Source organism: Notolabrus celidotus, chromosome 19 (assembly GCF_009762535.1).
Source record: "Notolabrus celidotus isolate fNotCel1 chromosome 19, fNotCel1.pri, whole genome shotgun sequence".
Classification (NCBI taxonomy): Eukaryota; Metazoa; Chordata; class Actinopteri; order Labriformes; family Labridae; genus Notolabrus; species Notolabrus celidotus.
The window spans coordinates 10075322-10099902 of record NC_048290.1 but is presented as its reverse complement, the minus strand read 5'-3'; the positions used below and the strand labels follow the sequence as shown (position 1 = coordinate 10099902).

At 38.0% G+C, this 24581-nt stretch overlaps 1 protein-coding gene across 1 annotated transcript in view; it reads left to right on the top strand.

Annotated features, from left to right (window-relative positions):
- Positions 1 to 24581, top strand: part of brinp1 (bone morphogenetic protein/retinoic acid inducible neural-specific 1) — a 184775-nt gene that overhangs the window by 116318 nt on the left and 43876 nt on the right. The window lies entirely within an intron of this gene.

Here is a 24581-nt window from a genome sequence, read left to right as displayed (position 1 = left end):
CAAGAAATTTGAATAACAGATAGTTTATGGCCTTATTTTGATCAAACTTATCAAGACAGACTGGGCAGACAGCTGTAACTCACCTGGTGTGAAAGCATAGCTGTCTAGCACCGCAGCTGTCATGCAGTTAGTACGCACCCGGTGTGAGAAAGACCTGTTAAAGCTGATGAGTTATAGTGCTTTTGTGTTTTGTTCATCTGTATATACTTCCATAACTTTCACAAAAGAACGCACTGAATTGAAGTCTCAGGACAGCTCCATCAAGAGCGGAACAGAACACTAAAAGAAAAGCCGACATATTAACAATGGTGCTTTACAAATCACCGTTATTATTCATCCGTACAACAAGTCATTATCACTGCCCAGAGGCCGAGGAGGGCTTTAACTGTCTACTTTGACCTTGCTGCTCTGCACTCAGCGTGCACAAGAATACATAAGCTGAAGTTGGAGCACTCCTGAGTGTGCGGCGCTGCTTCTGGGATGTTCTGTTATGTGAAGACGTCAACTTGATTAACAAGTGTAGAGCTCAGCAGCAGGCGCTTCATGCTTCTCATGTGCTTCCAGTATGTTTGTAAGGACCCTGTTAACATAGAGCAGCTAAGTGTTGATTACTGACTGTGAAATACATCTGTGTATTTTTCCACAGTATTCCAGTAAATATGCCAAATATATCACAGCAGACATTCACTGAAGGATATGTTTACAGCATTGTCATTCTCACGCTTTTTTTAACATGCCACTTGCAGAAAGACCACTTCTGTTCTTTTCATACCTTTTTTTAAACATGCATCATTAATGAACAATAAGGTTGGTTGTGCTGGATGTGAAAATATGCATTCCAAGCCAAAAAGTTGAGAAAAGTTATTAAAGTGCACACTCGCAACCTGCAAGGATTTATGTTTTTAAAGGACACAGATTCCAAAAACGTCAACAAAGCTGCAGATGGATTTGCGTTACCTGCCACTGCCAAATATTCTGACAAGCTGGTGTTAATTTCAAGCCCAGGTGATCATAATTATTCAGACTTGTCTGCTTTTCCATGGGTCTGCAAACAGCCAATTTTGAGCAGAAAGCAGATTGCAGATCTGAAAATAGTCTGCACCCAAGAGAAATTGGAATGTCACCCCATTGGTAAAGACTTTCATCCTGCAGCGCTGCAGCACATCCCGCAAATATCAATGAAAACCATCTGAACTTTAGCGCTCCGGTCTGGCTTCAAACTGTGAGACTCTGCAATTAAGACTCTGGGGGCGCCTTTTTTTTTTTTTTTTTTTAGATGTGTGTTGGCGAAGACGGTGTGGGTGACACTGTAGAGAATCGCAAGAGTTAGCTTGATTTGAAAAACAGTCGATCAAAGTCACTTTTTATCACACATGAAGTGAATCATTCAGGATGATTAAAGGCTGGAGACTGCAGGAGATAGTGATTTTTGATTACATGTTTGTGAGAGCACTTGATTTATTGACTGTTTTCAGGATTCCAAGACAGCTAATCAAAGAAAACAAACATAATTCCCTCGAGAAGCTAGTAACACTGATACAATTGTTTTGGATTTGGTAATCTATTAACTACCGAAAAAAATAAGGGCAATTAAAAAAAAATAATAATAATAATTGAAGGCTGGAAGTGGAAAAAAAATGAGTGTTTTATTTTTTGCATAAATTCTGAGATTAAAGTCAGAAATCAGAGAAAAAAAGTCAACATTTTGGAGGGAGGGCGTTAATTATTAAATTGAATGTTCTTTATTTTTTTTATTCAGAATTGAACTCATAAGTCTTACTTTAATCTCAGAATTAGAAAATAAAAAAAATAAAAAAGTGTTTTTGCTCATCTGCCCTCTCAATTTATTTTTTTCAGTTGCCCTTATCCTCTTCCGTAATTATCTCTTTATTTGTAGGTTCTATGTAAAAATACATAATCTGTAGGCTCTTGATTTTGGTATCAGAAGCATGCTGTTTCCAATTTATGGTGTTATGCACTCGTGGATCAAAAGGCATTGTTCCACCAAAAAACAGCCTGTATGGAAAGCAAAAACAGGGGCACACATCCACTCTAATGCAATCCAATATCCCATTATTATCTGATGATGACTTAACTTTAAAAAATGTCTCCAAACTGCTGCAGTCTCCAAGCAACTCATAAATGTCTTTTCTCAACACCTGCACAAGTCTTTTTTTATGTTGCCAGTCAAACTGCAAAAAAAGCAACAAAACAAAAGGAAGTATTACCTTGAAGTCCTTCATTGCTAACAGCCCGCTACATGAAAAGCCTGAAAAGTTCACTCAGACACTTATATCTTTATCAGACAATCGCTGATGGTTTCCAAAATTGGATGATCTATGGATTCAGTCACATTTTGACTCATGATTTAACGTCTGTTTGATGTGATGTGAGAGGAATGGTCTGCAGCCTCACAGGATGGGATTCACTGAGAATGGATTGCAGCTGCTAATAGGATGAGAAACTGTGCATCAATTGTGCATCAATTTTCTCCCACTCTCAGTCTTCAGTTTGAGTCACAAAGCAACTTGCACTAATAATTAAGTGCAAACACAGACAAAGTTTTTCAGCTCTGTGCTGTTTGCTTGGGTTTTGTGACTGAAAGAGGAGATAGAGAGGAGCCATCTGCACTACGACTCTCTGCTGCATAGAGCCACTCACATCCTAATGTAGCTCAAACATCGATGATGAGATGGGAGGAGTGGTGACAAGTCTTATTGTGAAATCAGGTCTCGATGGATTTGGTACAAGTCTTACTGTTTTTAAAAGCATCTATATTAAGTGTGCCGGTGCATCTCGCCTAGACTTAAAAAAAACCTATCCCTGTGCATCCTGGAGCTCCAGCCTGTCTTAACACATGAGGAGAAGCCAGGTAGAGCCCTGCTGCAATAATAAGGATAATGAGCAAGTTATATTTACAGACTATTTATAGACAAAGTATTTTTACATCATCCACTGGAAGGATTGTAGTCCTAGTGAATGGAAAGATTGAACATGACATCCCTTATAAACACCGGATTAGACATATTTTGGTAACGGCGTAAAAAAAGGGGTGCATTTTGCCCCAAATTAGTACATGATTATTTATTTGAATGTGCAAACACAAGACATAACAAATGCTATATGTTCTATAGTGCAGTTTAATGATTATTTAACCCTTTCTGACTCATTGCCCAGGTTAAGCAGGTGCATATTGATTAGCATTATCCATTAGTGAATCAGGCCCTTAGTCAAATTAAATTAAAATGTTGACATTCAAGCAAGTGGTCATCCTAACTGCACATATAAATAATGCTCTTGTCTTTCTTGCAGAGACAAGATTCTCAAACTCATACACTGTTCAGCATTCAGCAGCATTGAGTTACAGCTTGAAAGTGAATATCAAATGCCAGCAGTCTCATCAGAGTCAGAGATAAATAGTGTTTAACCATTCATAATTCATCCCGCTGAATCCAGCCGTCCGACGGTAACAGCAAGTATTTTCATGACTTCTATTTATTCAAAAAGACACATTATTAAACACAAGTGCAAATAGAGAACCCCTCTGTGGCTAGCATATTTTAATAATGCACCAGGCTTTTGCAAAATAAGCAGATAAACGTCAATGCACATCAAACTGTTTGGTTATTGTGGGTGGTCTGACTGACTGAACTTTGAGTTTGCAATGCAGAAAGAGTGAAGGCATTCTGGAGGCAAATGAGACTGCAGGGATCCATAACCAACTTTTGCATTGTTTAATACATATACAAAAAGTTCCCTGACAGTTTGGATTTTACATTTTATTTCTGTAGAAGGTTTTATTTTTCACCCTCTTCTCAGTACAGTCCTAAAACAGTTTGGAACTTTTCCATTAGTCTAAAACTCCCGTAGCTGCTGCTGCCATGCACCTGTGCCTGCACACCTGCACAAAACCCCTCCAGTCCAACTTTCTCCAAACACCCACCAATGCTGCACCTCTCTGTCTCCATTCAAGGAGCACCTTCCCCTCGCTTTTTGTTGTGGTGAGTGACAAGTGGATTAAGGGGCTCTGGCAGATGAGACTCTAGGTAGCAGGAAGTCAAGCGTGACAAAATTAAGCAGACCTGACAGAGGCTGCTGAGTCAGTTTCTCAGGAAAGGGAGGCAGGAGGTGTGGAGAGCGTCCACACACACATACACAAATGCACATTAAAGTTGCTGCAAAGCTGACTGGACTTCATGTCTGCTCTGCTGATCAAGGCTGATGGATCTGTGGCATATGTGGAGCGGCGAGGCTCAGTCTAAATGTGGAAAATGGCGAGGATTGGATTAGTGATTGAGTGAGTTTGTGAGCTGGTTAATGGGGATGTCGACGTGCTAGATCGCTTGTCTTTGAATGATCAGGTTTTCATTCCTCTGAGAATCACTAATGACTTGTTTGAGACTTGCAGTGAATGCCTGCACCTTTAAGAGGATAAAATAGCAGCTAACAGGTTTGCTCTATCAGGTGAAACAAACATGGCTGAGCACACACATAATATGGTGTAATTACAGTAGGAACGTGGGAACGGTATAGAGTTGGATTTGTACTTTTGGTACAATGGGTGTCATTCACCGACTGTTCTTGAGAAGAAATTTGTTCTTAAACTTACTTACACGGTTGTTAAGACTTTTTTTATCTGAGATTTGTTCTAAGCTAAGAACACTTAAGAGCACTCTTGTGAATTTTTAAATCAGTGAAAATGATTGGATATTTTTTTTCTTCATTTAGCCCCTTTATAGTCTGAAAAACAATCATGATTTCAATGATTGAAATTTTATCAATTTTAACATCAATCATGGAATGTTAATGTTAAATCTGAAAAAATGTTGACTTATGAATCGAAACTAAGCATTTAGATAAGAATATCTCAAAATTTCACAATCAGAATCAGCTATATGTGGTCTGTATTTAGACCTACAAGCATGAAGCATGAATATTAAGTTAATATGTAGAAGCCAGTGTAAAACAATATATATGTTACGGCTTGAGCAAAGGACCAGGACCCAAATGCAGAGTACAGAGAAAAAATAATTTATTAAGCAAAAAACCAAGGTTCAACTAAAGCGCCTTGCGGGTAAAAACAACTGAGAAAAAGTACAAAACTAGGAGTAACACAAAATCACCCAAAAAGGGGGAAAAGGTTCTATCAAAAAACTCACAAACAAAAAACTAGGAATCAATCCTCTGGAAAACACTCGAGATAAGTTCACAGAAAACATGGCTTGAATCTCCTCAGGAGCAAGGCTACAATGGGACATGGAGCATGCGGCTAGAGGAAATAATCTGGCACTGGAGGAGTGTTTGGTGGCAGCTTAAGAAGCCAGTGCTGATGAGAAAATCAGGTACAGGTGTGCCTGATGAGCCTTGCTCCTGAGGAGACCGGCCCCGCCCCTACCCATGCAACCTGCAGGCAGAGAGAGAGAGGGTTAGGGCAAATAACAAAAATCAGCACCATAACAATATAAAGACTAAAGAAATAAACTTCTTGTGAAAAATGTGTCACATTGACTGGTCATACAGCGACAGCTTTCACAATAAATTAACTTTTACTTCATTATTATTATTTTTTTAAAAACAAGCTGAGATATGGTCAACATCTTTTTTTATCTCAAGCACATTTTACCCTTAGATTTGACATCAAGTTTATTATTACAATTCATCTGGTGTGCACCCTTTTCTGATTCTAGCGTTGCATTCCTTTTATTTATTTTTTGCTATATTTTTTCAGCATTTTCACCTTTAATGGATAGGACAGCTGAAGAGAGACAGGAAATGTAGGGAACAGAGTGTGGGGTAAGACATGCAGCAAATTGTCAAGGCCAGGAGTCAAACCTGCAACTGCTCCGACAAGGACTATAGCCTCTATTTGGTGCATGAGGCAGACCCTGAGGCCAATGGAGCCCAACGTATCATTGTAGTTTTTCTATATACAACATTTTTGTATACTTTCTGTGTTATTATTATACTGCCTAGTTATTATCCATCCAGTGCTTCAAGCAGCACTGCCACCATTGCAGAAGTACTAAAGTATTTGTTTTTTACTTAAAGTCCTGTGCACAATCAGTTTTGATTTTAATTTGTGAATTCCAATTGTCTTACTGCTTCCCTTTTTAATCCTGCGTAACCTCGGGTGCAACCACAACCTTGCAATCGTATGCCCTTATATGGGCATTGGAGGCATTTTTTCCTGCACTAATAACGAAAAAACTGGTATGAGCTTCAAACTTATGGGAACATGCTATTCCTCAATTTAAGAATACAGTTGTGATAAATAAGACAAGATCTGTGACTCTGCATCAGACTTTTCTATGAATCTTATTGAGATAAAATGTAAGAAAAAAAAAAGAAAAAGTGATGTTTTCTTCTCTTTTTCAAAGAAACCAAACTCTCATATCTACAGAAAAGCAATGAAACACAAATTAACCTCAGTCTGAATTTCTAATCAAACAATCTTTCTCATTTTTTTGTCTGGTGACTGGAGGCACACGAGTAATGTGAAAAAAAGGATAACAGGCGAAGCCAGGATAATGACATCATTTCGAGATATATTATCAAAGAAAAAAAAAAGAGTTGGAGAAGGCTTCAGGGATAGCCAATCACATTAACGCTCCTCATCTCATTTAAAAGCAGCAGACATTTTCTCTAATAAGGTGGGAGAAGAAGAGTCCGGGGCATCTTTTCTCTGGAGGGGACGGTCTCTTGACCTCTATAACGAAATCTGCAAAAGTACAGCGTCTTATGCAAAAGTACAAGTTTCTGTTTTGATCTGCAGAGAAGAGAGATTTATTTCCTGAGGCTAGTTTGACTATGTGAGATATCAAGAGAGACAAAACATGCAGTAATGTGCAGAACATATGTAACATAAATGTTAGATTACATTTCATAATTCAAGAATACTAGATCCCTCAAATTACAGGCCTTGAATTCATGCTTATATTGATCATATGTCCTCAAATGGCAATAAGATGTTAAGTTTGACTTCATGGAATCAAATAAAATGTTGATGAAATGGAAATTAGATGATATATGTCCAATTTTATTTGATTTTTAAATTCCTAAATACTTTGAAAAAAATCAGAGCAAAAATCGTGTAAGGCTGAACTTGCATCCCGGTGTCTCTGGACTATAAATAAGAGCAGCATAAATTGTAGTTCTCTGGTCACGTTGCCAGCAGACAGACTGTGATCAGAATGTGCAGAGGAAGCAAAGTCCAGAAGAAGGCACGGATCTATAAACAGAGAGAACAAGGGCTTTGCTCCTCCAATATTGATTTAGCACGGCTAGGAGACCTGCTTTGGAGTGCAAACTTACAATCAGGATGAAAAACATGTGTCAATACTGCAGAAATGTTTGAGACATTTCCTGTCTGCAAGTAAGCAGATTCAAAGTCAGGTTTACTTTGGTCCAATAACATTATTATGGGGAGGCAATTTAAACTTTGGCCTGCGAGGGATTCATCATTACATTATTTATAAATGATGATCTCTTTCATCAGATGGCTCATCATTTGTTCCCACTCAGACTTGTGCATTCGCAGTATTTTGCATAAACTAAATGAACTCATACGCATTAACTTTCATTTACATATTTAGTATATTTTAAAGTTATCCTCAGTATGAGCATTTTAATGTATAATCTTCACTTTGAATTCATGCACTGTAGTAATCATCATAATAGTAATAATTATGTGTACTGTACATCTGTACACCAGACACGATTAAGCAAATGTATGCAGATGACACCATGTCAAACTAGTAATGCAAGGAAAAAACACTCTTAATTACCCAATGTTTATTCTTCCTGACAATAAATACACTGAAAAATGTGTGTTTTCTTCAATAAAGGACATTTTTTCCAGAAGTCATAATTATCTCTCTGAGGCAGACATTAGAATTCAGATAGTAAAGATCATAGGGTTGGAAAAAGCAGCTGCATCTTTCACTTTAATTTATTGTGATATGTTTCCAGTTGGTTATAAAACAGAATCAATGTAATACTTAAGTCTCTTTAAGAGCTACAAAAGAAAATCAGACCACCAGCTGAACGATTGACTGTTTCTGTAGTCATTTTTCTTCTGTTTGTTACAACTGCTACCAGGCTGCACTCCAACAAAACCCTGCATGAGTCTCAATGAGTCTTTATTGATATTTTCAAAGCCAAGATTCACAGTGAGTGGTACATTACGGATAACACTATACACACATGAACAGGACAAGTTAATCATAGAGATAACACTACAGACTGTATAACATGGATGTGGTCTCAGTGATGTAGCCCATTTGTTCCTGAAGAGGGCTTTTGAAGCCAAACAATGGCAGACGCCCTCTGACCAACAGGTAGAGCTGAGGAAGGCGCCAGGTCTCTTTGCAAACAGCTACATCCTATTCCCACAACTTTCATTTTTCAGATCTCTGCATAGCTCTCAGTCTCAATATAAAATGGACAAGTTTAAATTAAAATCCCTGTACGTATAGTGTTTAGGGATAACGAAATTAGCCTTTTAGACCAATTCCAAATTTGTTCCAGGCTGTTTACATGTTTGATTTGTGCTACCAAAATAAGCATTCAGCTTTAATTGGGATTCCCTGGCTTTTGGAGCCAGCCTCAAGTTAACACTCAAGGAACTGTAATTTTTCGCACATCCAAATTGGCTTTGTTTTTTTGACACCAGAGGTTGCCACTTTGATAACACTTATAGCTTTGTCAATAGGGGGCACCAAAGTTAACTCCACATGAAAGCTCCTCTCATACACTCAAAGTAAAAGTAGAGCTACCTTAGCCTTAAAACACTCTTACACAAGCAAATATCAGAACATGATTTTTCCCCTTTTTTTATTTTCTTTTTTTTTGCACAATTACAAAAGTTTTTCTGAAGAAGTGTGTGAGAAGATTAAAAGTTCAAGGTTATTCTTTCAAATTCAAAGAATGGTTTCTTTAAAATGTTTACATTTTTTATGACTAATAGATACATGGAGCATTTTAAAGTCCAGGAACATCAGTGAAGAGCTACGTCTATACTATTTGTGTTTTGGCATACTGGATAATTTAATTATGACTTCTGACTAATGCAATACTTAAAACACCCACACAGCATCATTTTAAAACCTCTCACATATTGGCTTAGGATAATACAAAGTCAAAATTGTATACACTCAGTTTTAAATTACTCAGTAATTAGCTTTTAACACCATGTTCCTCTCTTGTGTTGTGTTGCCATGGTGCAAGTCTTGATGATCCAACCTGTGAAGTACCTCTTTGCCGTAAAAGGAAACAAAAAGCCCCTTTGAAAGTAGTTTTGAAAAAGACTGACTATTTCCAGGAGGAAAAGTTCTCTAATTTGGATCTGGCTGCGTATTGTGCAGATGTCAGGGACAAGCTGGTGGAAGCCCGATCTCTTCAACAAAATGTCTCAAATGGCTGGCTGCCAACTTTTGCTTGGATCTCTGCCTGATATCACAGAAGTGTTTCCTGTGATGGATAGGAGTTATCTCAGACCCAAAACAAAAAAAAAACAACCAAATGTGATATCATCCTCAGAGGATATGTTACCTCAAGATGTGTAAATCTGAAAAAAACCTGTGGAAAAAATAACGACTGAAGTCTAGCAATAGATTGTTGTTTCCAAACAAAACCCAATTTCCTGCTTAGTGACTGAACCTGGAACACAATTTAATTCAGAGTTTGATAGAATTACATATTTTTGTCTTCGTTGTAGTCAACAATAATTCCATTGTGCTTTTTTATTGAAGTCTTATGGTCATTTTAAAGGAAGAAAAATACCTCTAATACGCTCTTCATTGTCTCTTGGGGTTTATTATTGATTGATTGACAGCAGGAAGTCTACTAGAGTTCCTGTGTTACACTGTACAGTAGCCTATATGTAATGGGTTGTTAGTGGTACTAATAGCAGTATTGGGAATGATATTTTGATTTAGAAAAACTAGACAGGAGGGGCATTGTTGGCCTAGCAGTCTAAGCGTGTGCCCCATAAACAGAGGCTGTAGCCCTCGTTGCAGAGGTCAGAATCAGAATCAGCTTTATTGGCCAGGTATGCTTGAACACACAAGGAATTTGACTTTGGTAAACTGTGCTCTCTTTTTACAAGGGATAAGAATTAGACCTACAAATAAAATAAAATAATAATAATAACATCAGCTATAAATACTAAAGAAACAACAAATAGGCATGACTAATATGTACAGCTAAAATAATATGATAAAGTGCAGTGGTGAGTAGCAGAGGTAGTTTTTTCATTAAAAAAATAGTAGTTAAATAACACAAAAAATAGAAATATGGAATTCTGCTTGGAGAATTGTTGCATTGTATATCTACATGTATATTTACAGAGAGTATTTATCTGACAGGTATGACACTGTTATGGTTTAGTGTTCATCAGAGTGACAGCCTGGGGGGCAAAACTGTTCTTATGGCGGGTTGTTTTGGCGCACAGTGATCTGTAGCGCCTGCCGGAGGGGAGGAGTTTGAAGAATTTGTGTCCAGGGTGTGAGGGGTCAGCGGTGATGCTACCTGCCCGTTTCCTGGCCCGTGACCGGTACAAGTCCTGGATGAGGGGCAGTTCGACACCGATGATTTTTTCTGCAGTCCTTATAGTCCGTTGCAGTCTGTGTTTGTCTAGTTTGGTTGCAGATCCAAACCAGACAGTGATGGAGGTACACAGAACAGACTGGATGATGGAGGTGTAGAACATGATCAGCAGCTCCAGGGGCAGGTTGAACCAGGAGCTGCTGATCATGTTCTACACCGCAGGTTTGATTCCAGCCTCGATTTTACTGCATGTCCTTCCCCACTCTCTGCTCCCCACATGTCCTCTCTCTCTTCAGCTGTCCTGTCCATTAAAGTAAAAAATGCCTAAAAAATATTCCTTTAAAAAGAAAAACCAGACAGGATAAAATGTAGTTTTATATCAAGAGAGACAAAAATAACGTGAAAAAGACAATTAAATACCAGAGGAATTTCCAATCAGTTGAGTTTTTACAAATTTTGCTCAAAAGTCTTACATTCACCAAAACATCTGATCTGGTCATTTGTTCATAATTTGCAATAATCAGTGTCAATTTAAAATTGAAAATGTATGTATCTAATGCATGTCAAAGTTTACAATTCCAGACTTGAAATTAATCACTTAGGTCAAACATATTTTACAAGTGAGCAGAGAATTCAGTTCTGCAAATTAACGTGACATGTTCCCCACGAAACAACTCCATCTAGGCTTCCCACTGATTGCAACATTATGTGTTTTCTTTGTGGAGTTTTGTTGATTCGTATGGACAAAGCAGTACCTCAAATGTTTGCCTTCCTTGTCCAGTAAATGTGAAGTGAGTTGTTTGAAAATGTCATACTTATTTTGTTAAAACTCAAATGTATGAATCATTGTGACTCTTTTTGTTGAAAAAATATACAAAGGCTGTTCTGGCAATCGCCCTGATCTGACACCTACGGATTGACAGCATAAATACAAGCCTTAACAATAACTTTATAGAAGTAACCACCCTTTTTTTTTTTTGATGGTCTGGTTTGCTTTTGAAGGTCATGCAGAGGAATCAGAATGAATTTCAGTTTGTTTCATAACTATCTAAAAACTACTTACAGGTGCTTTAATCTTCCTTTATGACCAAAACCATTTGTAGTTAGAGTAATGTCCTACATTGGGGATGGCATAACAGTAGTTCAGTTCTCTCCAAACTGCTGTGTAGTAAGGACCTCCAAACAATTGACATTTTCATGTATAATCAATGCAATTTATGTTGTTGCAACTAAACAGCTAATGACCTATCCTGATGTTTTGCAGGACAGGATAAACATAACAAAAATTCCATCTGCGTAGAAGGACACAATCGATATTCAATACAAATAATGTCAATGAAACCAGAGCATGTCAAATGGATTTTTCCCCATTAGGTCAGATATACACTACCAGTCTAAAGTTTGGACACACCTTCTCATTCAGTGGTTTTTATTTATTTTAATTATTTTCGACATTGCAGATTAATACAGAAGACACAGATACTATGGTTTTGCCATAATATGGATTATAATAGTGGTCAAATAGGACTATCCATTGTCTACTAACCCTACCTCTGAACAACACAACTGATGGTCTCAAACACATTAAGAAGGCAATTCATTCCACTAGTTCACTCTTGACAAGGCACACCTGTTAATTCAACTATTCCAGGAAACTACCTCATAAAGCAGATTGAGATAAAACCAAGAGGGTGCAAAGGTGTCATCAAGGCAAAAGGGGGCTACTTTAAAGAATCTAAAATATAAAACATATTTTGGTTTGTTTAACTTCTTTTTCATAATTAGATAATTCCATATATGTTCTATCATAGTTTTGATGCCTTCAGTATTAATCTATAGTGTTTGAAATAATTAAAATAAATAAAAAACGTTGAATGAGAAGGTGTTTCCAAACTTTTGACTGGTAGTGTATACTATATGTGATTGTGTAACATCCATGTGTGATAGGACATACATTAATCAAGCAATTTAATTCCAGATAGAGTCTTGATGAAAAAGTTAATAATTGTGTATCTACAGTAAATCAAAATAAAATCTGTGCTGTGTATAGTTTGATAATGGCACTGTTAATCAAACAGTGCCTGAAAAAGACTACTAATGAGACTGTAGAACTGCACGTAAACATCAGGGCAGCCAGCAGGACATGTAAGCATCAATCATTGATGACATCAGACATCTGTGCCGGCGCTAACGCAGAGCTCGCTCATTATAAACTCAGCCGTCTTTCCATCAGTGAGAAATGCAAACAATTGTTTGATTGTTATTGGACTCCTACAGGTTTCACACGCTGTGCAAGCCACAGTCGATGGAATACTGAAAACACATTAAAAAATGTTATGAGGATAAAATTTGTCTCTGTGGAGCTCGTTTTTTATTGTTATGATGATAAAAAGTATACAATTCTCTTTTACTCAAAAGTATGAAGATATGCTTTAAGCAGCAAGGAAGGGATCCTCCTATGTGTGTTTGTCCTTTGTGGAGCCTATATCCAATATCTTGCCACTAAATGTGTGGACTGATAGACTACGTGCATAGAGGCTGGCAGAATTTATCAAACCTTTCATCCTTGATACCCTGTTCTGTCTCCCTGAGCCTTTGCACTGCTTAAGAGGTCTTAGCTTCATGTGAGCGTTAATCAGAACCAAGACATATCCCCGCTGTGGTGTCGGCGCCTGTGGAAGACAAGTCTTTGCCTTGTTATCTACCTGTGAGTCACATATCTAGAAATACATCCTCTAAACTAGTGCTTTTTTTTTATTGTCTATGGCTTCCCTTGTGCATTGAATATTAAACCATAACTACTGCTGTGCAATGAATAACACATTAAAGTGTAACAAAAAGTAAAGACAAAAATACAGGTGCCTAGAAAGTAAGGTACTTTTGATTCAGAAAAACAGCAGACACATAAATGAGCCCATCAAGCCTTCACACCAAAGCCAGGGCTCTAAACCCTTATCCACTAAACTGACATCAGACATTCAGTGTGTGGGTGTGTGAGTACACAAGAGCTTGATATAATGTAAAAATGAAGAATGAGGCACACTGTCATGACATCCAGTGCTACATGGAAAAAGATTTGCTATCAAATAATGAAAAAGCTTCACCTGTTATTGTAGGTTTTCCATTCCACTTTAGCAAATTGTAGACACCGACAAGTCTAAAAATATGCATTAAATAACAGTAATTTAAAAGCATGTTTCAACTTGAAGGTCCTACGTAATTAGATACATGTTTTCCCTTGCCTATATGTACTTATATAAGTCGTCCTGTAGCCCAGGGGTTCCCAAACTTTTCGACCCACAACCCCAAAATATAGGTGCCAAAGACTTGTGACCCCCTACTGTCCCTCGATGTGATTAAATGTAGCTTCATACTTAATTTAGCTGGTCTGCAGAAATGTAGCCACCTACATGCGCATGTGGCTGTGTTTCCTGTGCTGTTATGAATGAACCGCTGCCACTCATGCTTTTGTTAATTAACCTTAAACTAACCCTAACTCTAACCCTAACCTTAGGAGTCATCTAAAGAAAGGCAGAAAACTAATGAAAAACATGTATTTGCAAGGTTTTATTTCTGAATGAATTACTTTAAAAAATATATATTTACAGTAATGGCAATATATGAAATTTTGGATTACTTAAAAAAAGATTGAAAAATCTTGCGACCCCCAAATAGTGTCTGGTGACCCCCCCCAGGGAGTCCAGACCCCCACTTTGGGAACCCCTGCTCTAGCCTAGCAACCCTTAAAATGTTGAGGCAAATTGCCTCTGCATTGCTTCTTTAGCCCGTCTACTTGGTAAACATAGCTTCTGCAGGGCATATTGAACTGGCTGCAATGGTGAACTAACAACAAGAGTGAATTGCATAGGCATACATGCAAAACCACTTTCACTCCAACCACAGACAGGAGCTGCTTCCTCCTACATACGGTTGGATTCTGGATCATATATGTAGCATACTGGAGCAGGTTCTTCTGGAGTGTTTGTCATGCTAGTTTTGTTGTTTTTCCGCCTCTGCATTGGACTGCACCCTTCAGAGGCTGTGTTTGTGATGGATCTTGCAACATAATGTTAAACCTTGCTTCAAAGACAACTATGACATATTGTAAACAGCTTAAAGTTTCATCTTATGAGAACTTAAAAGATAAACCTAGTTAAGGTAAAATCCTGTAAAATACGCACTCTAATACATTTTTATTTCATTGAAATATTGGGCTGTATCTTAAAGACTGGTGCAACCAATTGACCAGCATAAAGATCCAAGTATTTTATTGTGTCACAGTGTTTTCCCCAGAGAGCGATGCTATACTAACTTAGGCTTTGTCAGGATCATGCTTTGTCATGACCACCACCCACTGCTTGTGACCTGCTGTGATTGGAAATTAGCCCCATTCATTGTGTTCTATTTACCACCTTTTCTCCTCCATTAAGTCTTAATCATGTTTTTAAAGAAAACAGCTGTTTCTTATTTCATATAAAAGTGAAGTGCTGGTTTGATTAGAAAAGTGAAATGCTGGTTTGATTGAAAGACAACTGGCGCAACTCCAGGTGAATTGGCTGTGGGCAGTGCCTCATAATTATCAACACTACCATAGGCTGAGCTTATAGTGAACCAGCAGCAGGCAGACTCTGCATGGGGAAAACAGATGATACAAGAAAGAGCTGCACAGTAACACAGAAACTGTATGTTGTAGGGTTTGCTGGAAATTGTAACACAGGTAGAGAGCTTGAACCTTCTTCCCTCTGGTAGCCCCCCCCCCCCCCCCCCCCCAAAAAGAGACTGCGTTTGTATATAAGTGCACTTTATATTCTAGGGTACCCTTTTCTGCTCATAGTGCGTGCTTGCCTTGGCAGCTGGGATGCAATGAAATTTGAGCAAATCCCACAAAAACAGATTTGCAGTCTTACATAAAGGGCACTGTTTGGCGTTGATAAGTCCCCCCTTGTGCACATGGAGATTTCAAATTGAGACAGGTCTGATCCCTCATGTTCTTTTTGGGGAAGGAACACAAAGTGTATGAGTTCATGTGTTCATGAAAGTTGGGATTGGTTTATGGGTAAAAATACAAAGAAACACACACATTAGAACCAAGGCGCAATGTTGGGTTTTTTTTTAAGCTCTTTAGTATAGCATTTGAACAGATTCATACACCATATTTCAGTTACATCTTGTGCCAAAATCTGTATTAATCACAATTTTTGAGACATGATTTTTCATCTATTGGCATATATTTAATCAGTGGGGTTCTTAAGAAGAATAAATAAAGTCAATACGATGAGCGTCCCCTTCCCACTGTTAGCATTATCATACCTTGCTGATAGAAATAAATGACATGTGGTTTGCTTTTGTACAGCTAAACCTGATTTGCTGCGAGCATGGACTCCAGCGGGGCGGTAGGGTCATTTAAGATTGAAAATACGACACCTAATGGAGTTTTTTCAGAGAGAATAAAAAGACAGTATTATGAGTGAGTGTGTATTGACTATGTGTAGACATGCTCGCATGCAAACAATAAGCTTGTGGCGTGTGTGCTGCATATTCATTCATGCATGAAGTGTGTATGTATGGAGTCCTGCAGGGGAGTGTGCATACCACATCCTTCACAAGGTCACCTATCTATACAGTCACTCTGGACAGCTTTATACTAGGCTTATATATATGTTCATTTCCACATTATTCTGCAGTGTTTTAGGTTGTAATTATACAGCAGCAACCATAGCCATCATTTTTCTCATATCACCTTCCAGTCACGTAAGGCTTAAAGCAGGTAAGGGGGATATGACATGTATACAATATGACCCAGATATATTTTTTTGCACAAGCTAAGTTGGAAGCAGTTTGAATCTCATTTGCATTCGCCACAAGCAAGCATGACAGATTGATATGCAGTGTTGCTTGAGTTACGCACATGAGCGCCCCATGGCCATGAGTCAATGGTTACGAAAATGCCATAGGTCACCAAAGTGTCAATACTGGGTCAAGATACAGCATCAGATTATCATCATTCTTATTTCAACAACACTGTTGGAGACTCTGTTATTTCATAGACTGAATAAAACATGGATGTAGTCTCTTTGACGTTACCCATTGGTTTCTGAGTGGGTGTCATGAAGCCCAATGATTGTGGACCATACTTTTGGTCATTCTAGACACAGGGAAGGAGGTAAGACTAGAGTGGGCCTCATAGCAAAAATCTACAACATACCCATCTGCCAATCAAGTCAGCTGTGCTCTGATTATGCTAACTTGTGTATAATTATTTGCCTTTGTATTCCCAAAATAATGCTTACCGGAAAATATAACCCTTACACAAATAATCAAATGAGCTACATTAACCAAACCTTATTTTGAACCAGGCTGTAATCATGTTTATTTGTGCTTTAAAAAATGGCATTTTAACAACCTAATGGAGATTCTTTGGCTCTTGCAGCCAGCCTCAAGTGGACACTCAAGGAACTGCAGTTTTTTTTGTTTCCTGCATTGGCTTCATTTTTCAACACTGGAGGCTGCCACTTTGGGGCGCCTTGACACAGTTGGTAGAGTCGGTCGTCTATCAATCAGAAGGTTGGGGGTTCAATCCCAGCTCCACCAATCCAAGTGTTGTGTAAACGTGTATGAAAAAGAATAGCTAATACTGATGGTCCCTTGGTCCCTGATGGTCAGTAAGACTAGAAAAGTGCTTTATAAGTACAAGTCTATTTAACATTTACTTGGTCTATATGAATATGAGGAATTATAGACATCCTAAATTCCAAACATATAGCTATTGGTTTCTTTTTGTAGGGAAGAAATAAAGAAAAAAAGAAATGTCCACCCTTTTAACTGACAACTAAAAGCAGTTGCTAAAGAACTGGCCCCATAATCAGGTACTTCAACCAATTTTGACCACCCAATAGATTTTTTGGTTTTGCCAGTTCAGCTGGTAATTAGAGTGTTGTAAAGGATATTTTAAGACCACTGCGGTACATACTTGTACAAGAAAAATGTACAGATTAACTAGAGAACTGTGCTAAAACACGTGTTCCTGGTTTCTGGCTGCATCGTCTGTTTAATGTGACATGCAGTAACTCTGTAGCAGTATGAAATGAACAAGGCACAGAAGAAAATGTCCTCTGAGATCTTACACGACCAAGCTGGGAGAATTACTGGGGAGCTTGTCTGTTCATTTCTATGTATCCAGAAATAGCAAGTCATTAAGAGAATGGCAGGTGATGAGCATATGAGGAAGGCTCAGCAGCGGCGACACGTAATGAAGACAGTTCAAATTTACAGTGTTCTCCCCTCGTCCCGCTCGCCCCTTTTTTTTCCCTTCAAACCTTGTTTTCCTTGTCTCGGTGAGCTTCAAAACCAACTTTGTTATTCTCTCCGGTCTTTCAAGTTGAAAAGCGACTTGGGGACACGGTATAATGTGAGGTTTGCTTTCTGAGAAATGTACTCGTCTCTGTGTGGTTTGGAACAACACAAGTGAGAGCACGCAGCTCCCATGACAAGTTAGAGGAATTATAGAAATAATGAGAGCTCCGTTTGCTGTGATAATTTTAATGAACCCTGTGAATAGGGGCGTTATTTCACAAGTGAATCAGTCAATACATATCCAAGGGTGGTATCTAATTCATGTGTTTTTCCTACTCCACTCTGACAGGCCTGAAATGTTAATGCAGTTATTAATGATTTAATCTATTGAAATGTGAAGCCTTTTGACTTTAACACACATTATAGCTCCAGGGTATTCAATTAAAAACAAGAGTAGTTCCTTTGTTTACTACATTTACATGTTTTATTTGCTACATTAGTGTATATCTTTGATTTTATACCCCACATAACACTCTCTTCTACTCATGACGGGATTTAAATGATTCAGTATTAACTGATGTGGACGTAATTGGGAGATATTGAAAACATTTAATTGAAAATGACCTCATTCTTGATCATTCTGATTAGGCTCAATCAGTCATGTGACATTTATCTTACAACTGTATCCTAAGAGGTCTACAATTATCCCTGTTTCTTCACAGTGCTTGATAAGATATGGACAAAGTATTTTGCCATCATTAACAAGGAACATTTGCATTCGTGAGTAACAGGATGCATATGTTTGTTGTTTTGCTCTTAAATGTTTGAAACTTTGGATTTAGGAAGCAATCTCAAAGAAAAATTTCAAACTCCGAACTCTTAATGAGGTTTTTAATTGGTGCCTTATTAAAGACAGGTGCATTTGAAAGGCCAGCCATACAAATGGATTAGCCAATGCGCTAAACGCACATGGCCAATGCTGGCATCTATTTAAAGATAAATACACCATACAGTTTTTCTACAGGTGCCTAATTAGAGCAGCTTAAGTAGGTCACTACAATTCCAAAAGTGACAACAAATTTTTTTCTAACTGTAAGGTTTACAGGGAGTGAGCGGCCTCAAAGCCTCTGGAAACACAGAACAGAAACAATGCATACAGCATTTGATATAGAAGCTTATTTTAAGGATTTTTTTTTTTCACAGTGACATAGCTGAAGTGAGTTTTTGCCTTGGACTGAATCTTCTGAGCACAATTCAAATACAATTCCAAGTTCACAGAAACTGAAAAGACAATACCCAGAGTTGGATCGAGACTTATTTCTAACATTCTTTAGATGATTACTATTATGTACATATGACTCTTTGATACATTTTACACAGATAGAAGGCTGCTTTGGACTGCCAGTTGCTTTAGATAAAAAATAGATGTACCAAAAAGCAGAAGAGCCAACAGAGGTCAACGGTCTAAGTGGTGTATTAGCAGCTGATAATGCATGTAAATGACAATCACCAGCCCATAAGAGATTTATTTTAATATGAAAAATAAGAAGAATTAAGCAGTAACACACAAACACACATCTAGAAAACAAATATTCAACTACACACACCTGATGTTCTACAGCCACACTGTGTGCATCCCACCAGGAAGAGTTCTGCCCTTTGAAAAACAAAGAAGTTTGGACAGACAAGAGAAAAGTCTGCTTTTTTTTTTTTTTTACTTTTGGAGCTTTGGGAATACTACGTTTGGTCGCCAACATAAAAAAAAACAGGAACAGAGGAACTTAGCATCTCATGTGGATCATCTCTTATTTACTTGGTTAGATGCTTTTCTTGATGACAGATGACAATTAGAGAGGATGTTCCAGAACCGTGGTTTCTGACTGTGGGCTGTGATATAGTCTGTGCCCAGTGGGATTCCACTGTTGTGTTCTGCTTAATAATCCAAATCCTCTAAGTCCCCCTCGGCCCACTTCAGTCCTTTGATTGCTCCTTGTATTTTTATTACGTTATATTCCATTTTCATAATCTGGTGCACAGCGCTCTTGTGCTGTGTGCTGGAGAGAAAGGAAGAGAGAGACGAACAAGTGCTGCATACTACTTTCCTAAAGTCGTTCAGATTACAAGGGTCAGTCTCTAATCCATAAAGCTGCATATGTCTGCTTCCAGTCGGGCCTCCAATAATTTTTGGAGGAAAATGACTGTATGCTAAACTGGCTGATGCAAGCTGTGCTCATGTTTATGCACAGCCACTGAAAGTGTATGCGTGTGCTAGCTCTTGCGTACGTCTGCTTTGCCACCTGGGAACATGTCCGTTGGCGACAGAGGACAGATTTTCACTTTGCTCAGTCACCATGGATCATGCAACACAACCTTTCGAGGGAAGTAATTCATTTGGCGACAACAAAAAGGGGGAAAAACGGCAGCGTCAGCAGCCATCAAGATGGTAGAGTGTGATAGGCAAGTGTGGCTCTGTAATCAATCTGTGCATGCACTTTATGCAAGGCCATGAGGTGGATTTCAAAAAACTGTTGTGTCGCTGGAGGGGAATGAAGAAGCACACATGCTTGGAAAATGTGCTGTAGTTAGAATAAAAATACAGAGGGACGTCTTTCACCTGTTATCAACTGTTTTAATATTCAAATGCAATACATAGCTGCCGAGAAAGGGTTTCCAGTGCCAGGAGCATATGTATTTGGGGTCTGGGTACAGACCATCAACTGTATATTAATATGGAATGGGTGCCTCCAACTCTTCCCATTGTAAGAGGTGAAGCCAGCCTGCAGCTGCAGGATTGACGTCACACCAGTCAAATAGATTCCTGTGTTGATTTGAAGACACTTATGGTTATGGAAACTTTAGCGACTCTTGTATTGGTGTTCATTATTTCTTCTTCATTATTTCTTTCTCTACTCTGCTCATCCAGCATTTGTCAACAGAGCTGTCAATCATGACCAGTGTTGTGCAAGTTACTGAAAAATAGTTACTAGTTACAGTTACTAGTTACTTTATTCAAAAAGTAACTAAATTACTCTGTTAATTACTTGCACCAAAAAGTAATGAATTACTGTTAAAAGTAACTTTTTAGTTACTTTATAATAAGAACATTCTTTAATGCTCCTATTTATGCACTACCAGCTTCATTTCAGTGCTGTATGGAACATAATACACTATTGATCATCTTTATAGTTTCTATTCATTTGCATGCACATCGCTAAACTTTGCTCAGCATTATGATCAATGCAAACACAGACCTGACTCAACCTCAAAGTAATTTTTAAATGCTACTTTATTTAAGTCAGACCAGCAACAACTGACAATATCACAAGGATTTCTGAAATAAATAAAACAAAACAGTCTGAATATATTATTCAGAATCAAAGATAAAAAAATAAAGTGGCTTCAGCATCATAAAAGCTGTTGTGTTTAGCCCTTAAAAATGTTCCTTCACAGCTTAAGTATGAAAATATGAAATAATGAGCGTATTTCCACTTTGAGAAACTCGTCTTGCTTTCGCCTTTACTCTCCATGACTGCCGCACATGTTATTAAACGGAAACACGCCCACACGCGTCTTCTTCTTTTGTTTTACAGCGGTTGGCATGGCACCCAGCAATCCCACAATGCATTGCCACTGTAAACAGGAAGAAGTACACTGCAGCTAGCCAACAATGAATTAATTTAAAGTAACGGACAAACGCACGATGTTGTAACGGTAACTGAGTTTATTTATTTTAAAAAGTAATGCGTTAGAGTATAAGTTACTGTCAAAAGTAACGGCGTTACAGTAACGCGTTATTAGTAACGCGTTACTGCCCAACACTGATCATGACATCCCATCCCTAATCCCTAACTAACTAATTTAACTAAATGTATCTGAAAATAAACACTTTCATATAAATTAGCATAATGAGAATAAACTTTCATAACATAGAGCATGTTTGAGGTAAATTATTTGATTTTCTAGTTTGACCCATGTTCTATCTGTTTACATGGAGGAGGCGGGCTTTATGAAATCTACTGCATACCAATCACCGGAAGGGAGCTTTAAAAGTTGTGGCTTCACTTTGGTGCAGCTGTTGTGCTGTCCATGTTTATATATAGTCTGTGGTGCTGACATAAACCTCTAAACTCACAGGGGGAATAAAAAATAAGATTTTTGAGCGACCAAAGATTGGTTTCATTTTTATTGCAGGAGTGAGAAAAGTTTGTGCGGATGAAAGAACTTCAAAGTGCATTCAGTTGGTGTTCTCAGTGTTGAAGTAACCCAGTCTGATTTTGAAGATCCAGTAGCCTCTAGAAAAGTCATTACATTCCTCATTCCATGTGTAAATTGATGTGATACCTGTTTTTATTTATGTCTGCTAAAGTCTGTAAAATAGGTTTTCAGTTCCACAGAAGTCAAGGTTACCATTACAAGCTTGTTACTGTTCATATCCTATTCTGTTAGAATGCACTTTCTTCTTATGGCTGAACACAGAGTTCACGCTTTGTATGAAAATTAAGGGCTTTTAGAGACACAGGAAACAGATGAGACTTGATCAACAGTACTGTTAACATGAAACACTGCACTTACTTCTGTGTCTGTAATATAGTTTGATATCAATATGAGCATTGTGATGCTATGATGAGGCGTTGCTATAGTGGCTAATGATGTTTTTTTACCACTCATTAAATGTGTTACACTTGATTTATTTTAACACTATACACAATGATAATGTTGCGCCAATGCAACAGTAACAATGCAATGAAACATTAAAGTGCCAATATACCACCCGGGGATTGGATGACAGTGAAATTCAGTACATCAAATTCAGACCTCTTGTACAGCACAGTGATATGAACACCATATCCTAGGATGATGAAAATCAGCAAAAAATATATAAATATAAGCATATATATACTATATAAACACACATATTTATATAACTTTTTAACTGCACAGCTCTCCTGTAGTCTGTCCCTGTCTGTCTCGTCTCTCCATGATTCTGCATTCCCCCCCTCAACCGCCTGATGCCAAGGGTAAGATATACATCTGTCTAATTTCTTGCTTGTCAGCCCACCATCTGCTGCAGCATCAACATTAAAGACAGGAAATATGGCATCAAACTGTCAATCCCACACCGAACACATTCACACTCACACTCACATGCACACCAGAGAGAAGGCACAAGCTACCGAGGCCAAAGCTGGGTGACTTCTTATAAACAAATAGTTCATTTGTTTTCACCTCTCAGTGTGATATTTTGACCAGGTTCAGGATGATGAGACAAGAGAGGGCAGTGATTTGATTTAACTAAGCGTCACCAGTTGATTTATGGTGTATTAATTGAGTGTAAAAGTAGTCTTTTTTTTAAAGTTAATGTCCTATAAGTACAAAAGGTTACGATTAGCAAATCATTGAACACTCCGCTGCCTGCAGTGTCCAAGTTGGCCTCAATCCCGATCTTGTGGATCAGCTTAAAAACTCTCCAACTGTATCTAAGCTTCCTAATCTCATTAATATAATGACCATTTCTTATACAAAGCCCTCTTATCTTTTTGAAGATAATGTACATTTCCCATACTAAGCCTTTTATTTTTAATGTTCTTTGGGAAAATTATAATGGTTCTATAATTCAACTTATTAATTTTTTAAAATGTTTCATCACTTGTGCATTTTTTCTTTGTTTCACTTTCCATTGATCCTCGCACTAAAGGGACTCTTACTGTCATTTAAAGCTGTTATAATTTTTTTTTCTTTTTCATTTTTTACCTAAAAGCATTATGACCACTTTCTGACAGATTGCTGAAAAATGCAAAGAAACTGGAAATGATCACCTGTCTCTGCAGCTACCCTCCACTGAGCCTTTTAGTGTCTTTCAGCCCCTTGTTTTGGATTTATGACCTCCAACTTCATTTCTGCTCACTTGAACTGGTTTCATCAACATTTATTATTTTTCCTTCAGAACACAGCTGCTCTGTTTGACAGAAACCACCATAGAAAAATAATATACTATATATTTTGGTTAAACTCTCAACACTTCCTGTCCTACTTTACTGTCCTGCTGTAACATTCTTGTTTTGCTGATTGTGTTTAAGTGCTGATCAATGGAGAAAAATAATACAGAAAATGAACCTGAACCTCCCCATAAAATTGCAATCCCAACATTTATCTCCAATCATTAATACACCATCCAATACATGGTCTTGCTTGTGCACATAGTAGATCTTCTGCTTGCTGAAGCCGTTTGATTTTTTTTTTGGCAGAAAAAAGAACTGCAAGATAAAAACACTAGAGGTTTTCAGTGAGATTCATCTAATCTCTCCTTTAATCTCCTTTGTTGAGTAAAACCTCATTTGTCATCTCAGAGCCTTGTAAAAGTACTAAAAGTACTATTAGGAACTGCTGGAACAACTTAATGAGCAAAGGCAACTGAAAAGAGGAGATATTTCGCCCCCTTCCTTGCTTTTCAACAGCAACCTCTTCAAGGTCTCAAAGTGTGGAGGTTGTATATTTTAAAGCAGCCTTTTCACATCTGAAAAGCGTCATTATTTCTTTCAACGGTGGTTTAGGGTGGGCACGAAGGGCCACTGCTATAGCCTTGGTCCTATTGTTCAGATATGAACAAGGCCACAGTTCAGGAAAATAAGCTATTAATGCTCTCCTTCAAAGAAATCAGACATGTCACCAGCTGCTACCTTATGCAAAGGTGTTCTTTAAGATGCAATTATGCCTTCTCTAGAGCATGGTCTTTCTAAGCCCTT